The 17,598-nt window shown below is 37.3% G+C and overlaps 1 long non-coding RNA gene across 1 annotated transcript in view; it reads left to right on the top strand.

The window, feature by feature from the left end:
- Positions 1-17,129, top strand: part of LOC116094923 — an 83,411-nt gene extending 66,282 nt beyond the window's left edge. The window contains exon 8 of the long non-coding RNA XR_004120359.1: positions 15,849-17,129. This is a non-coding gene — a long non-coding RNA (uncharacterized LOC116094923). The remainder of the gene's footprint in view (positions 1-15,848) is intronic.
- Positions 17,130-17,598: the final 469 nt, after the last annotated feature.

The raw sequence follows: 17,598 nt of genomic DNA, 5'->3' as shown, positions 1-17,598 counted from the left end.
TGTTTTGTGCATTTGGTGTTTTGATTATTAGATGGGAGGAATTTCTTTTCTGGGCCAATCTATTTGGAGTTATGAAGGCTTCTTGTATGTTCATGGGCATCTCTTCTTTTAGGATAGGGAAGTTTTCTTCTATAATTTTGTTGAAGATATTTACTGGCCCTTTAAGTTGGGAATCTTCACTCTCTTCTTTGCCTATTATCCATAGCTGTGATCTTCTCATTTTGTTCTGGATTTCCTGGATGTTTTAAGTTAAGAGTTTTTTACATTTTGCATTTTCTTTGACTGTAGTGTCAATGTGTTTGTGTCAAGGTGTTTTCTGCACCTGAGATTCTCTTCTATCTCTTGGATCCTGATGGTGATGCTTACATCTATAACTCATGGCCTCTTTCTTAGGTTTTCTATGTCCATAGTTGTTTTCCTTTGTGATTTTGTTCAATTCCTTCAATGGGTTGGCTGTGTTTTCCTATTATTCTTTAAAGAACTTTTGTGTTTCCTCTTTAAGAGCTTCTATTTGTTTATTTGTGTTCTCCTGTAATTCTTTAAGGTGTTTTTGTGTTTTCTTTTTTAAGTTCTTCTACCTTTTCCCCTCTGTTTTCTTGTATTTCTTTACAGAAGTCATTTATGTCCTTCTTATAGTCCTCTATCAGCATTATAAGGAGTGATTTTAAATCCAAATCTTGCCTTTCCAGTGTGTTATGGTATCCAGGACTTGTTGTTGTGGGAAAACTAGGTTCTGATTTTGCTGTCTAGCCTTTCTTTCTGTTGGTAAGGTTCTTACACTTGCCTTTTGACATCTGGTTATCTCTGGTTTAGTTGGTCTTGCTGCCTCTGGTGTGAGCTTATCAAAGAAGGAGCTTATCCCTTCTGTGGGCCTGTAAACCTGTGTCAGCACTCCTGGAAGACCAACTCTTTCCTGGTGGGAAGCTAGCACAGAGGGCTGTGGAATAGCCCCAGCTCCTAGATGCAGATGGAGGCAGGAAGTCCCCTGTCTCTGCTGCTCTGCCACTTCTGGAGCCTGTCAAAATGGTGTTTCATAAGAGGGCAGGAGTGTTTAAGAATGCATAACAGTGGCAGCATGAACAAGAACTGTCCAAACTAGGAACTGACAAAATCTTAATAGACACAGTCTTAATAGAACTGAATGGGTTTTACAATTGGGCACAAAAGTTCAGAGGTATGGGATGAGGGTTGGAACAAAAGAAATGGGGGAGGGGAATAAATATGCTCTAAATATATGATATTCTTAACAAAGTAATAAAAAGAGAGAATCCACATAACATCATTGCATGATGTCCTTTGGCTCAACAATAACCTTTTTCCCTAGAGGGAGCACCAATTCAAAATATTAATCCTAGGAGGTAGAAATCACTGACAGCAACTATAGGTTTTTCTATGAAAGAATATTTGCAATAAGAAAAGAAATTTAATATGTGCTTGACTTTCTATAGGTAAAGTAAAGGTTCTGCTACCCACAACCCAAAATGAAAAAAATTAATCAGTATATTTCACTTTCTACATTCTAATATATTAATAATGCAGTAGAATATTTGATTTATTCATTTTCATCACGTTAAATTTTCTGACTTTCCTTTTATGAAATCTAATCATATAAGTCATTCATAATTTATTTAATTTTTGTTTAAGCTAGCCTATTTTATTTCTTTTCAATTTATAATTACAATTGTTTAAATTAATAGAATTGGAGTACATAGTACCCCAGGGAGAAAGTTAAGCTATCCTTTTATTCATTTTTTATGATGATATCTTTGAAGTCTTTACCACTAATTCTATCTTATTTACTTAACAGATATTTCTTCTTTTTCACCCATCCAGTATGCCCCCTCCCTCAACCACCTACCTACCGCCAGCATTCTTCTTTTTGGGGGCATCAAGTCTCTACAGGACTAGGCATATCCTCTTTCAGCGAAGTCAGACAAGGCAGTCCTCTGCAACATATTTTCTGGGGGACATAGATCAGACTATCTATGCTCTTTAGATGGTGGCACAGTATCTGGGAGCTCCCAGGGTCTGGGATAGTTGATAATGTTGGTCTTTCTATGGGGTTGCCATCCATTTCAGCTTCTTCAATCCTTCCTCCAACTCTTCCATAAGGGTTCATGATGTCAGTCCAGTGGTTGACTGTAAGTGTCTGAATTTGTCCTAGTGCTGCTGGTAGTGCCTCTCAGAAGACAGCCATACTAGGATCCTTCTGAGAACACAGAACTGGCATCAGTAATAGTGTCAGGGTTTGGTGCTTACCCACTGGATGATGGCCTCAGTCTCTACTCCATTTTTGTCTCTGCATTTCTTTTAAGACAGGAACAGATTTGGGTCAAAAATTTTAAAGTTAGATTGATAACCCCATCCTTCCACTGGGGCTCCTGTCTATCTACATAAGGTGGTCTCTTCAGAGGCCATCTCCTCACTGTTGGGCCTTTCAGCCAAGGTCATCCCCGTTGAGTCATGGGAGCCTCTCAAATCTCAGGTTTCTGAGATTTCGTAAAGGTTCTCACTTCCTACTACCCTCCACAGCTGCATATTTCCATTCATTCTCCTGACCATCTGAGCTTCTTTCCTGTCTAAAGGTTTAAAAGTAAAAAATGTTACTTGGAAAATTTTAGAACATTGACATTTTGCTGTAAGGTTGTTAAACTCAAACCAAATTATGAGATGATGAAATATGGGAAAAAAATCTAAACCAAGAGTTGAGTCTAACACAATTGAAACCATTCAGCCAACATTTTTAGAAAAGACCATGATAAAGGAGGGAAAAATGCTAGTGTACAAAATAGAGGTCATTCAGGACTGACAGATTGAGTGCAAACATCTATGTGCATATTTCTGAGGATAAAGCTTTCAGGAGATATCAGCTAGGTCTTTGTTCTGCAGGTAGTGTGACCTCTTATGATTTTGTAACACTGCTGCAGTCTGAGCCACTCGAGGATCCCTCAACCTGCAGGAGAAATTGGGGTCCTAGTAATCAGGCAGGCAAGTAGTTGGTGAGAATGACACAAGGGAGTGTTGAATCGGAATGTATTTTCTCAAAGTAGGCATCAGGGTTAAATGGTCATTACAGAAGGCAAAGGAAATTAGATAATACACCAATCAAAGTACATCAAGGTCATCTGAAACACAATTGTTCTATAGAAAAGTAGATCCATGTAAATTGACAGGAACTAAGCAGAGGTTACAACTGAAAGAAAGTCAGCTTTATCTAAGGTCATCTTAATCTTAGAAGCCAGGTGCAAATACTTTCCATTCAGTTTATTGTATAGCCCATGACCAGTCAGCTGGTCCTTAGTAAACGCCCAACTATGCTAATCTTCTGGGCTAGCAGAGATATGCCCCAGGGATCCCATTGTTGCTAACCTGGCCAGTGCAGAAGACAATGTATCATGGAGAATGACAGCTGACTATTTGAAAAGTCAATCAGGTAGTGACTCTGATTACAGTTGCTATACCATATACAGTGTTCTTGAGAAAATTAACGTATCTTCTGGTAAATGGTGGGCAGTTATTGATCTAGCAAGTGCCTTTTTCTTGGTCCCTGTCCAGAAAGACCTCTAGAAGCAATAGACTTTCAATTGGCAAGGCCAGCAATATATTTTTAGAGTTTTACCTCAAGGATACATTACCTTTCCAGCATTGTGTCATAATTTCGATGGGATTTTATTGTTTGTCTCTTCCACAAAATAAAGTGAGCAGGAGGTAGTAATACTTTGAGAAATAAATCCAACCAAAATCTAAAAAGCCTAACTCAGTGCAATTCTTTGGTTCTAGTGGTGTGGGGCATATAAAGATATTCTTCTACAGTTAAGGGAAAGAGCCTTATTACACCTAGACATCTCATTACCAAGAAACACAGCATTTAATTGGCATATTTGGACTCTAGAAACAGCACATTCTTCATGCAGGTGTGTTACTCCATCCTATATATTAAATGACTTGGAAAGACACTAGCTTTATGTGGGGCCTGGAACAGAAGGCAGCTTTTCATAGATCCAGACTGCTGTGTGGGCTGCTCTACTCTTGGACGATATGATCTAGGAGACCCAGTGAACTTGGGGTGTCAGTGGCAGATAGAGATGCTGTTTGGAGGCTTAGGAACACCCCTTAGGAAATCGCAAAAAAGACCTTTGGGATTTTGAAACCCCAAACTACCATCATCTGCAGACAACTATTCTTCCTTTGCAAGGCAGCTCTTTCCCTGTTATTGAGCTTTAGTAGAAACTAAACTTTTGACAATGTGCCAATAAGTTACCATCTGACCTGAGCTGCCCATCCTGTTATCTGACCCACCAAGTCACAAAGTAAGACATACAAAGCAGCAATCTATTATCAAATGGAAGTCTATTTTTGTACATAATTGGGCCTGAGCAGGTCCTGAAGGCACAAGCAAATCCCATGAGAAAGTTTCCCAAATGCCTCTGGTTTCTATTCACATTACAATACCATCTGCGGCCAAGTAGGCACCTGTAGAGGAATTCTCCCTTAATTAATTGATTAGATTTAAAAAAAAGACAAGAAGCCAATACTAGATGAAAAGGAGGAGGCAGGGCTTCTGGGTCCAGGAGAGGAAGAGAGGACTGGGGAGGAAGAAAGGGCTTTTGTATGGTGAGGTGGGAATGAAAGGAGACAAGATGTAGTTGTTGGTCATGGGGATGAAGAGAGTGTTCTCAGAGCTCTGGAGAGGAAGAGCCAGCATTTATCGGAAAGGTGTTGGCTAGGAGAAACATGTGGTCTCTGTCTCATTTGCACTGTGCTGGGAACAGAGACCACTGGTGATTTGCTGGTTTAGAGAGGATTATTTTTAAAACTACACACTATGTGAATCTATAGCCTCATGGGATGTTCCTTATGGGTGGTTGACTGAGGAAGAGAAGACTAGGGCTTGGTTTATCGATGGTTCTACATGCTATGCAGAAACCACCCAGAACTGAATAGCTATAGCATTACAGCACCTTTCCGGAACAAGTTTCAAAGACACTGGCTGTGATGTTTTTTATATGCTTGGCATAGGTAGTGGCACTATTAAGAGGTATAGCCTTGTTGGAGTTGGTATGTCACTGTGGGTGTGGGCTTTAATATATTTGCCTTAGCTGCCTGGAAGCTAGTCATCCAATAGCAGCCTTCAGATGAAGATGTAGAACTCTCATCTCTGCCTGAATCATGCCTTTCTAGATGCTGCCATGATCCCACCTTGATGATGATGGTCTGAACCTCTGAACCTATATGCCAGCCCCAAGTAAATTTGTCTATTATAAGGCTTGCCTTGCTCATGGTGTCTATTCACAGCAGTAAAACCCTAAGACACTGCCCAAAGGAAATCTTCACAGTGGGTAGAAGAACTTCAGGCAGCACACTTTATTAAACATTTTGATTTGAAGGTGAAATTGCCAGATATGTTCTTATTTAATGATTCGTGGTTTGTAGCTAACATTTTGGTCAAGGACATGGAAAGAGGATAATTGAAAATTGTTGAGAGGAACACATGGAAAAACATGTGGATAGATCTCTCCCAATGGGCAAATGATATATAAATACTTTGTCCCATGAAAATACTCATCAAAAGTTGTCTTCAGCTGGGAAGCCGTCTATAGTCAAGTGGATTGAATGACCCATTCTGTGGGCTGTCAGCCTCTTTTCCCAGTCATATCTGTCACTCCCCAGCTGTCCCATGAAAAAAATGGCCATGATGGCAGAAATAGTGGGTATACATGGGTTTGACAATCTAGACTTCCACTCACCAAGACCAAGCTAGTTACCGCTATTGCTGAGCACCAGATAGGCTAACAGCAGAGACAGTACTCAGCCCCAGATGTGGCACATTACCCTGCGGTGTTCACTAGTGACATGGTAGCGGGTTGAGTATCGGACTACTTCAGTTTGGAAGTGATTGAAGAGGGGTTACTTATTCTGGTTATGGGTTTACTTTCCTTGCCCAGCACATAGACTTACAGAATTCCATAACCACCTTCTTGGTATTCCTCACAGCCTTTCTCTAACAAAATAATTCACTTTACAGGCCAAAACTGAGACAGTAGAACTATAATCATGTTGCCCATTAGCCCTTCTGATGTTTCTCAGCATCCTAAAGCAGCTTGCCTGATGGAAAGATGGATTTATTCTTTTGAAAGTATTGTTATAGCATGAATTAGGTGGTAGTGGCCTGGAGGGCTGAGGCAAGGTTCTCCAGAATCCAATATACACTTTGAATCCGCGTTCACTATGTGGTGCAGCTTTTGCTTTCATCATGATCCACAGAACCAGGAATCAAGGGAAGGGGGTAGTTAAACACACTATCACCCTTCCTGACCCACTAGGGAAATGTTTGCTTCCTGGTCCCAGGACCTTAAGTTTTTCTGGGCCTAGAAGTTTTGGTACCAGATAAGTGGGAGCTTCTGCCAGGAACCACAGAGTCAATTTCACTGAACTGGAAACTCAGGCTTAACCCTGGCTACTTTGGACACATGATGCCCTTAAGCCAACAGGCTGAAAGTTGAATAAGGGTTAAAAGACTGATCCAGTTTAGCAAGGAGAAATTGGATTGCTTCTCCACAATGGAGAATATTATGTCTGCAGTGCAGGAGACGATTTAGGTTATTTCCTGGTCCTACCATGTCCTGTGATTAGAGTCAAATGGAATGCTGCAAGAACCTAATCCAGATGAGCACTGACCTTTAAGGAATGAAGGTATGGGTTACCTCTCCAGAAAAAGAGTCAAGACTTGTTTCAGTTCTTGTCAAGGGTGGAGAAAATACAGAATGAGTAGTAGAGGAAGGTAGTTATAAATGCAAGCTAAGGTTACATGACCAGTTGCAGAAAAGAGAATTATGTTTGACATGACTGTTTCTGTCATGTTTTATTAAAAATGTGTTTTGTTTCCTCAATTTCTTATTATGTGATATAACATCAATTAAGGGAGTATCAATTGTTAACATATTTAAAATTGAAATACTAAAACAATGTCCCTCAAGAAACATTGCTACATATTCTGAATGTATAATGTGTTTGGGGTTGCTTAAGGACCTGGTAAAGTTTATAATGCATTTGTGCTTATAAGTGGAATAGTTATCTTATTTCTAGGTGTAATTATAATGTTAGTGTTTTCATTTGGAAATTTAGCATGACATAAAGGGATATGATTGGATATTCTTGGTTGTCCACTTGACATGTGGAATTAACCGAAAACAAAATGACTGGGCAAACCTATGAGGAATTTTTTTTTTCTTAATGAAATCTTTTGAAGTAGAAAGACTCACTTCTAAACCCGAACTTTTAAAGTGATAGGATTTAACTTTATTATGTTCCCATCTTCTACTGGGAACCTATGTATAAGGACATATAAGGAGAAAGAAGGAAACTCTCTTTCCCTGCTTGCTCTCTTCCTCTCCTGCAAATCCATTTCTTCCCAAGTATTAGATACTACTTCAGTGGGATTCTGACATAAACTGGAGCCAGCAGAGACATCCAGTCTCTTGTACAGATTAACTACTGGATTCTTGGGTCCACCTTTCACCAGCAGAGAACCATAACTAATACAATAACTTAACTGCTTATTGATATTGTGGAAATCTTTCTGAAATAAATATTATGACACCAACAAGCCTGGAAGAGAAATGTCATTGGTGGACCAAAGCACAGATGGTCACTGAAAGGCCTTGGTCTAGGGACCAGTTCACAACATCACTTTATACCCAAAACCACAAGGTTGAGCAGGCAATCAGAAGCAGTCAAGAGCTAAAGATACTTTCCCATCGTCTTAGCTATCGTTCCGGGTCATAATTTCAGGTTGCATAAGAAGTATGTTTGGCATATAGGCAATGCAAATGACACTTTAAGTAAATCACTAATAAATCAATAAATCAGTGTCTAATAATTGGTGTTTTCTACCTTATTCTACCTCACTGACATGATGCAGTATTTACTTGTAAAGCTTGCTATACAAAGTGGAAACTTATAAATCTCAGTATCAAATGCTACTGTCCAAGGCCTTAGTAAGTTCTATAGGTAATAGTGTAGGGTATTTTTGGTTGCCAGCTTGACTATATATGGTATTAACAAAAACCTAAAGAGCTGACCTAAGAAATTTTTCTTGATTGGACAATTTGAAGCAGGAAGACCACCGTAAATGCAGATCATCTGAGGTATTCAGACTTACTTTCACTCTAGGCCACCCGCCCTGGTGGCAGTCTATAGAAAGTACAAATGAAGCATTTGCTCTTCGCCCTTTCCTTCAACTCATTTATTCACTGGTATTAGAGACGACTTCTTTGAGACCTCAGTATATACTGAAGATCATCTGATAAGTCCAGACTCTTAGACTGAATGACTATTGGATTCTTGGACTTCTTTCTCATGGGGAAGAAGTCTTTGTTACAATAATCAGACCACAGACTGTAAGCCACTCATATATATGTTGTATCAGTTCTGTTTGTCTAGATAACCCTGCCTAAGCATTAGAGTTGATTTCATGTTTCTTCTATCAAATATGTATATTCTCTCTTTTTTTTTCGGTCCCCAATGAAGGAGTTACAGAAAGGACCTATGGAGCTGAGGGGTTTGCATCCCCTTAGGACAAACAACAATATGAACTAACTAGCACCCTCAGAGCTCCCAGGGACTCAACCACCAAGGACTATACATGGTGGGACTGATGGCTCTGGCAGCATGTGTATAGTAGAGGATTGCAAAGTCAGTCATCAATGGGAGGAGAGGCCCCTGGCCCTGTGAAGGCTCTGTGCCCCAGTGTAGGGGAATTCCAGGGCCAATAAGTAGGAGAGGGTGGGGTCCAAACAGGGGGAGGGGGGAGGCAACAGTGGTTTGTTCTTGTTTTTGTTTGTTTTTTGGAAGGGAAACTAGGAAAGGAGAAATTTACATGTATATTCTTAAGACTTCTAACTCCCACTGCAAGACACTTTTGAATTAATAGATTGATTAGAATTGATTAAAAGAATAGGACAGTATTTCATCAATTGTTTTGGTTGTTTACTGGTTACTGTCTACCACAACTGTTTCTATCCTCTAGGTCACAAACCCTTTTGGGATCTCATATCATATATTCTGTCTATCCAATATTTAGATTATGATTCATAATAGTATCTTAATTATATTAAGAAGTAACAGCAGAAATATTTCTGTGGGTGGGGGTTGGTCACCACAACATGAAGAACTGTATTAAGGCTTCACAGAGTTAGGGAGCTGGAAAATTACTGGACTATAGCTTAAGAAACTATTTTGCTTCTTTACTGATACTTGTACTACTTCCTCCTCTTAAAATTTCCAGGGCTAGTAAAGCTGCAATGGAGATACTAATCCAGCAGGATAGTAGATAAATGTGTTGTCTTTCCAGAATGGCAGGATTTATTGAATAAAAATAAAATCACTGTCAAAGTTTCTATTATTTTGTAAAGTATTTTAATACGTTTTTCACTCCTTCTCACTCATTTTATGACTTTTTGAGAATTTCATGTTTTGATATTATTTACCTCCTCCCAGAACTACTCCCTACTCCCCTAACCCACCCAACTTTCTCTTTTTTTTTTTTTTAAACTGAGCACGTTTTTTGTGCTGCTGGTATATTCTTGGTTGTGTGGCCTTCCCTGACCAACCAAGAGTTGTCCTTCGTAAAAGTGACTGACTCACCCTTCCCCAGCAGTTAGCGATTACATTAGCTCCTTTGCTAGAAGTGAGACTTCTCCTTTCACACTTGCATGTATTCTGTCTGGTGTGTGCATGCTGTCACAGTTCTATGAGTATCTGAGAACATTTCCTTTTAGTTATCCATCACTTGAGCTGTTCCAGTCGTTGGCCTCTTTTGCAACGATTCTGGTGCCTTTGGAGAAGGGGTGTGATATCGATGTTCTATTGAATGTTCAGTAATTTTTAGTATTTTATTCTCTACAGCTTGACATGGTGAGTTTTTCTGTGTTCATCATTTACTATGAATACATGATACTTTGATTAGCATTAAGAAATATATTAATCCATATAGTATAATGATAAGGTATGAGAAGTATGTTTGGTACTATGACCATTTAGCACAATAATAGAAGTAGATTCTCTTCCAGGGCTTATGACCTATCTTGTAATTTAGGGACCCTATATAGAACCTTTTGAAAAAGTCATATGATAGCCTACTACTATGGAAACTTCCTAAATATAAACATACAAATATATTAAAATTTTAAAGTGGAGAAAAAATACAACAAGTTTTAATCACCTGCTATCCCAGAGTATCAGATACCAAGCCAAGGTAGGGATACATTATCTCTTTGACTTGCTGGGTAGGTTCTTATCATGAAAGTGGAAGTTTAATTTGTAAGTCTTTCAAGGACTGTGTGACCTCTCTCTGGTAGAGGGTTGGGGTAAAGGTTTAGGTCAGAGAAGGGGAAGCCCTTCTGGAAAAGGGAATCCTCCATTTTGCACAGAGCTCAGAGATGTTATCAAGACATGGTCGAAGGGGACCTTAAGTAACAAGTTACCCAACAATTGACCATTTCCATTGTTCCAAGAAAGATTTACAAAATTTCAATTTTCAATTTGGAAAGTGAATATGGTCAGAATATCAAATGACTATCAAGATGATAGTATTGTTTATAAATCTCTTTGCTCTCCTTGACCACACTGAATAATCATGATTGTCTCAGTTGTTTTGTTGTAGTAAAGAATAAAATTTAAGTTTTTGTGGCTAACTGTACTTGTCAAATGCCAGGCACATTGATTGACTATTAATTTTGCTAAATGTAAAATACAAAATCATAAAAATATTACAGGTACTACAGTCATTACGGTAATCTCTACCTCACAGAATCCTCCAGATCTCAAGACTTAAAACAAAGACACTAATTCTCATGTTGTTCCACTTCATGACATCACTGTCCTTAACTAGGGATTACTGTTGATTAAGGAGCTCTTATCAAAGTCATTGGTGGTCAATAAGGCAAAACAAAAATACAGAAAATCAGATAGATTTAGGAATGTGTACATTTACTCATAGCACATGTTTTTGGAATGAGCCAATGCTAGTGGATCACATTTCTTAGAAGATAAGACTGTAACTGGTTGTATCTAACAATTTAAATATGGGAATAGACAAACTTCATCATATTTTTTATAAGGAAAGAAGTTATATGTAAATACTTCTAATTAACACAATTAGTGTTTGGATTAAAATAAATCACATGTTAGAAAAGTATTTTTTTCAATCTCAAAAATATAGACAAGATACATATGATTATTGCTACCATCCTGGTGATAAAACTAATATCTTATTTTATATTCATCTTGTTTGCATATATAAACCAGTATTTTAATACTTTGAATTGAGTCATATTTGAAACTTTGTTACAAAGCTAATATTTTCACAAAGTATAGGAAACCAAAGATGATGCTTTATTTTGAAGTATCATCTAGTGTAGCTCATTATCTCTGGGTTGGACTCAGGTCCCACCGAATATTGTTGGGGCCACCATAAGTGCTTTAAACATCTCTTTCCAATTAAGTCTCTGTGAGTCTCTGATCACTGCGTTAGAAACAGAGGATCAAGTACTATTCAAATCGACTAGCATGATTCTTTGAAAAAAAAAAAAAAACAGTATGAAAGAAAATGATGTTCATGTGAGCGGCCCTAACATTCCTCACTCCCAGACAAATTGTTTCAGTCAGCCTCCTTCCCTTGACGTCACTCTCTCTCTCTCTCTGCCTGCTGCTATACCTTGTGCTCTGCACTGACTATGCATCTCCATGCATCGTAGGGTAGCAGGTGACTGCTTTGTACTCTTTCTCCTGGTTCCTGCTTTAGCCTAAATTTTCTTATATAGCAATGTTTATTACAGTGCTTTTCATAAGGAGTAATTGTTGTGGATGGCTACCATCATTTAACAGCACTTTTGTATCATGTATTTTGTTAGGATGATACTCTCCTCATACTGTTAATAAACAGATTACAGTTCTGTATGCTCACAGAGTTTTACAGGTAAGAACGTTGTATATAAACTACAATATAGATTATACATTTTGAAAAGAAGAGTAAAAAAAAAAAAACAATTTAAGCAAGCAATATTCCACTAGATGGGTCTTCATATGCATGCATTGAATACAGTTCATCTAGAAACTCCTAAGGCCAGAGTTGAATATGAGGAGAAGAATTACTATAGGAAACACAAGAAAAGATGGATATACTTTTCTGTTTCCCCTTAAACTAGTCTAAATCCACTTGTCTCCATGATACCCTGAAATTTGCATTTTTACAGTTTTGATTTAAGATTGATAGCCACTATTGTCCCTAGGGGAATATTCTCAGCAGAAAATTTGGGTGATATTCAAAAAGGGAAAAGTGTGAGAAATGGGGAATAGACCTTCTGAGTACACACACAGGTCAAGAAAGGAGTGACCTATGTAGTACATCTTTCTGGGATCCAAGTCTCCTCAACCGTTTCTAGACTTATCAGAAATGTCTGCCAATATGCAACTGGATATGATGCTGAAACATCCAAGAGTACACACATTTTTGAGGAAGGATGTAAATGGTATTAATTATCTCATTTTTAATATGAGATTATGGAGTCTTATTACTCTATAGTTGAGGCACATGTTAAAGCAGCTATAAACAATAGTGTTTTCAACTAATAATGCCTAGAATTTTTTTATCTTGTAGTAGGTAAGTTCAGATCACCCCATAACCTGAGTGTAATGAAATTGTCAACATTTTCTTCATTTCTTCTTTTTCTGACAAATGGTGTGAACATATCACCTTTTTCTCTTAATGGAAAAAACCTAACTGGAATACATCAAAATGCTATTAGGTTTTTCATTTTCTTCCACAATGCAGTGCTGGGGAATACATGCAGCCTTCCTCTGTGCAGCACTGCGGAATACTCCCTGTCCCTGATAAAATGACTGCAGAGGCAAATCAAGTAGAATTGTTCTCTGCTTTGTATTGCTGTGCCTTTGTGACAGTCTCTCCGAGAACGTGTGCAGGGAGATTATCTGTGCTAGAGGAAACAGACATGGCTTGTTTTAACCAAAGTCCGTTTAAAAATGTTACCGGAGAAATTTTAATGTGTAAATATACTTCATAAAAAAAATCTTCCTGGAATCATTAGTAATGCATATGTTGTGCATTACAAAAATAAACGAAAGGGAGGGAACACAGACCGTCACAAGTTTGAAAAGACGCTTACTACAATATTAAGTAGGAAGAGAAAGAAAATCAAGTGCCCATACCCATGGGAAATATCCATAGCCTAGTCATTGTTTAATTTATTTTTTCTTGAACTAAACCAATAATGGGATATAGGATAAATCAAAGTGAGTATACAAGAGGTTTAGTAATCTGTATAGAAAAAAGGACAAGGCTTCTATCAATAAAATTCTACCTATGGATTACATTTACCAAAAGGAAAGACATTTTTCTGTATGACAATTTAACAAGGAAAATATTTGATATGTCGGTTACCATAAGCAATTTGATTGTCATAATATAAGATATAAGCAAAAGACATTAAAATCATATATATATAATTTGATAAATATGTATATATATGATATGATTATATATATGCACAATATAGTTATTTCTATGAGATCAATTTCTAAAGGAGCATAAACACATTTTTTAATGAAAAGCCACACAAATTGTTATTTACAGAGAGGTTCACTGTGACATGTGCAATCTTATAAGAAATTACATGACAGGAAAAATTATTTAAGCCAATTTAAAGCTGAGATTCAGCACAATAAAGCCTTACTTCCATGTTACTTTTATCAATGGGTCCTAAAATACTCAAAATTGGTAGTCAATCAAAAGACAGTGGGAGGGAACTTCCATTCCAGGTTTGATTCTTGACAAAGCCTTAGTAAATCTTTCAATGACCGAATAGTGATATATATATATATATATATATATATATATATTTATATTCTTAATGAAAATTTCAGAGAAGTATTTCTCCTAATGCTTGAGAAGAATACATATTTTCCTGTTATGATTTATTTCTAAATTCCTAACCAGAGTTATGGGAATGCTTCATAGTGAAACATTTTCATTTTATTTCTCCTCAAAAAAGAAATGTACCAGCTCGGGACCCAAACTCATTTCAGGATAAAAATGATGTTGTGATATTCAATGGCTGAACTAAACAGAACAAATGGCTATTAGAGCTGCCCTTTCATTCTCTGAATAATTTACTGCTAAATGTGGAGGGGGCACTATGAAGCCAAAATAAATGTGCATGTTTACTCTCTTTCTTTTTGATGATTCTAAGTAATTTTAAAAAGTCAAATATTCTGCAAGAAATTTTTCTTGTGGAGAAATTTATAAGGAAATATACATTTAAATTGAAAACGAAAATTTGATATTGCCCTGATTTATACATCAGCCCAATTAGAGCAAGCTGAAAGGCGCGATGGCCGCTTATGCCTCTTCTAACATGCAGTAGGAATCATCAAGAAATCTGTCCTTTTGATTTGTTGTCATCAGTGTGATCAGGCCACTGTCTCAGATGAATTTCCATTTCAGGTGAACGGTAAATAAAATAAAATTTACCTACAAATCAAATGTCGAGGGCATTAGCACCTATTCTTTATTTGGTCTTTGTCTAATAGCACCCCCATTCCTTGCATACCTATTAACATCACTTCTTCCACTTCATTCTGAGCTTCAGTGTAGATTTTGGAAGCAAGGAGCCTTGATTGACTCTGTTAAAGGAGAATTTTTTTTAGAGAATAGAGACACGCTATTTCAAACTCCACTGTCTTTTTCTTTTTTGGTGGTGTTGTTGGCAGCTTCCATGAAAACAAGGCTCACTGGTTCCTTGAACTGAAAGTCCCAAGATTTGTCATTAAATAAACCTTTAGGATAAATCTTACCATCTTCTATTTAAAATATCTAAGAATGGAAAAGTGTAAACTAGAAATTGGCAGTTGTAAGTTTCATATTTCTGGTGCATCTTTGTTTCATTTTTAATTACAGGTGTGGAATAGCTGCTTGGTTGATTCATTACTTCAGCATTAGCTGCTTGTGGTGGATGTTCAATCCACTAGATATCTGTCACAATTTTGGATTGGGTACCCATTATCGAGATTGATAGCCGTTATCAAACCTCAAAATACATGTGTGTTCTCTTTTAAATATTAGCTGTCATGTTGTGATAAGTTGTGTTGAGCTGTGCAGAGCAGGGTTGAACACATGAGACACTGAGTCTTAGTTTTAAAGGCAAACTCCCTTTCTAGCTGAAATCCATGACAAAAGAGAAAAGCAGTCAGAGTGCCAAGAGGCTTAGAAAGCAAACACCAAGGTCCAAGAGCAACCATTGTAGATGAAGGAAAATGAGCTGGAGTTGATCTCCTTGCTTTTATCTTATATTTTGATTTCTTTAAATTTTACTTTTAAAAAAACTAGGGGGTGGTGAAGGGAGGGAGGGAAAAAAGGAGGGGGAGAGAGAGAGAGAGGGAGAGACAAGAAGAAAAGAGAGGCAAATAAATGGATTTTGTTTTACAATGAAAAACTGTTTAACAGTTTTAAGGTTTTGAAAGGTAATTATGTAAGGAACTTTGAAGACCTTGAAATAATAACTTCATGTAACTGCCTCTTTGCACCATGGAAAATCCTTTCATTTTAGAAACTAAGTAGAAATGGGTACGAGGCACCTAAGAAGCTCTTTGTGAAAAGGTCTTGGCTTTGTCTCTGTTTTTGCATATGTCCCCTAATCAGGAGTGCATGTCTTCTTAGAGATAGTATATGTATCAGCCTGTCAAATTCATAGCATATTTATGTTTTAAAACATGTTTATTCATTTTCAAGACTCCAGAATGGTGTCTAAACATTCTGCTTTCGTATTCTTCAGCTACAATTTTCACAATTACTCTTCAAAGTTGGCGACTGAAGGACCTTCCTGGCGGGTAACGATACAGAAGTGCAGCTGGACCAGCTAAAGCCTGCTTGCAGAGCTGCCTCTTTCATGGCTACCTCATAATTAGACAATGGTCGCTTTGTCTACAGGGGTCTGCAAATGCTCTCCTCTCCAAAGAAATGATCACTGATGATATTTATTACTGTTACACTTTATGTCTTTGAAACATACCAACAGAGAGTTCAGATTTGAATTTTTTAATTCAAATGGATTTTAATTAAGCAGAAAGCTTGCAACGGAAGAGAAAGGCTTCTTCCAAGAGGATCCATTGCTTCCTGTAGGTTTTTTTTTCTTTCTGTTTTTGTTGTTTAGGATAGGCTGTTTTGTTTAGAGGATAGGCTGCTAAAACTAACCTTCCACTTTTTTTCTCCAGGGAGAAAAATAATCTGAGCTAAAGATAATCTGTCCATTAGTTTTATTAATAGTGTTCAGCTTTCTTGGCATGCTTGAGAAGCAGACAGACGTGAGCATCACATCTGCAAGCACTGTCACCGCTCCTGAAGCCTTTGGTGAGAGCAGGAAAGTGTACTAACGAGAACTACGAATGGCCTTTGGAGAGCAATAGGCTTACCTTAGACCGCGCCTGGCTTCTCGGAACACAAGTTGCTCCATATTCCTGTTAGTTCTCATAGAAGACTTGACCCAGACTCATTTTTTATTTTGAAGTGCCATTTTCAATTCTAAACTCTGTTCTTATCCTTTTTGGATCATTTAACTTGAGCATAATAATATCTACCTGGTGTCCTGATTCTAGTATGTATATCCAATGGACTCTGTACAAAACCTTAGATATTCAGATTGCTGGACATATATTTTTTTTCCATTTTTCAAATGTTTGGCTTTTTCATTCTGCAAAGTCTTCTAGCACTTAGGTGTCATTAGCATTAGGTGTCTAATGAAACCTATGTTACAAACGAGTTAGATTTCAACTCTACAAATAATTTTGTCATGAAAAATATCAAACACATTGGAAACACACATCTAGGAGCAATGTGAAGCACAGAATTGTGTTTAGCCAGAGCACAATTTTGTTTCAATGTTTTCTTTCATAATTTATGCTCCTAGTATCATTAAATAAAATGCCTTATAAGGGTCTCTTCATTATGCATGTTAGCCAAAAGAATGAGATAGGCTTACATGGCTGTATTTCATTTGCACAGAGCACTGGCCAAGCATAATCATTTGGAGAAGTAATAAAGTAAGATATTGTTGAGAGATTTGTTTTTTTTTCCTTTGGTCAAGAAAATCCCTAACTGACATATTTTTATAGAATTAGGTAAGGACTAACTGAGTTTGTCATCTAATTTGTTTTAGCCTGTAGTTCATTTTATTCACTGTGTAGTTCCTCTGGGAGTGCAATTGCCCATCATAATAGTGATAAGGGCATCAATTCTTCACAGGAGTGATGTAAAATTTTGTTACAAATATTCTTATAACTTTAAATAAAATATTCACATTCTCAAACAAAATGGATATACCACAATACATATTTACATTAAATTAGTATACTAGAAAATGTTTTTGGAGGAAAAAGTTCTCTCAGACAAAGGTAAACTAGCAAACACAAACTCATGATACATCAACAGGACAAGAAACAACATTAAACATTAGATTGTAGGGACTAGAACTTCAGACTATAATTTCACATTAGACTGTGGGAACTAGAACTTCACATAGGACTAGA

Source organism: Mastomys coucha, unplaced genomic scaffold, assembly GCF_008632895.1.
Source record: "Mastomys coucha isolate ucsf_1 unplaced genomic scaffold, UCSF_Mcou_1 pScaffold17, whole genome shotgun sequence".
Lineage (NCBI taxonomy): Eukaryota > Metazoa > Chordata > Mammalia > Rodentia > Muridae > Mastomys > Mastomys coucha.
Note: the sequence above shows the minus strand (reverse complement) of the source record. Positions and strands in the feature narration are given on the sequence as shown.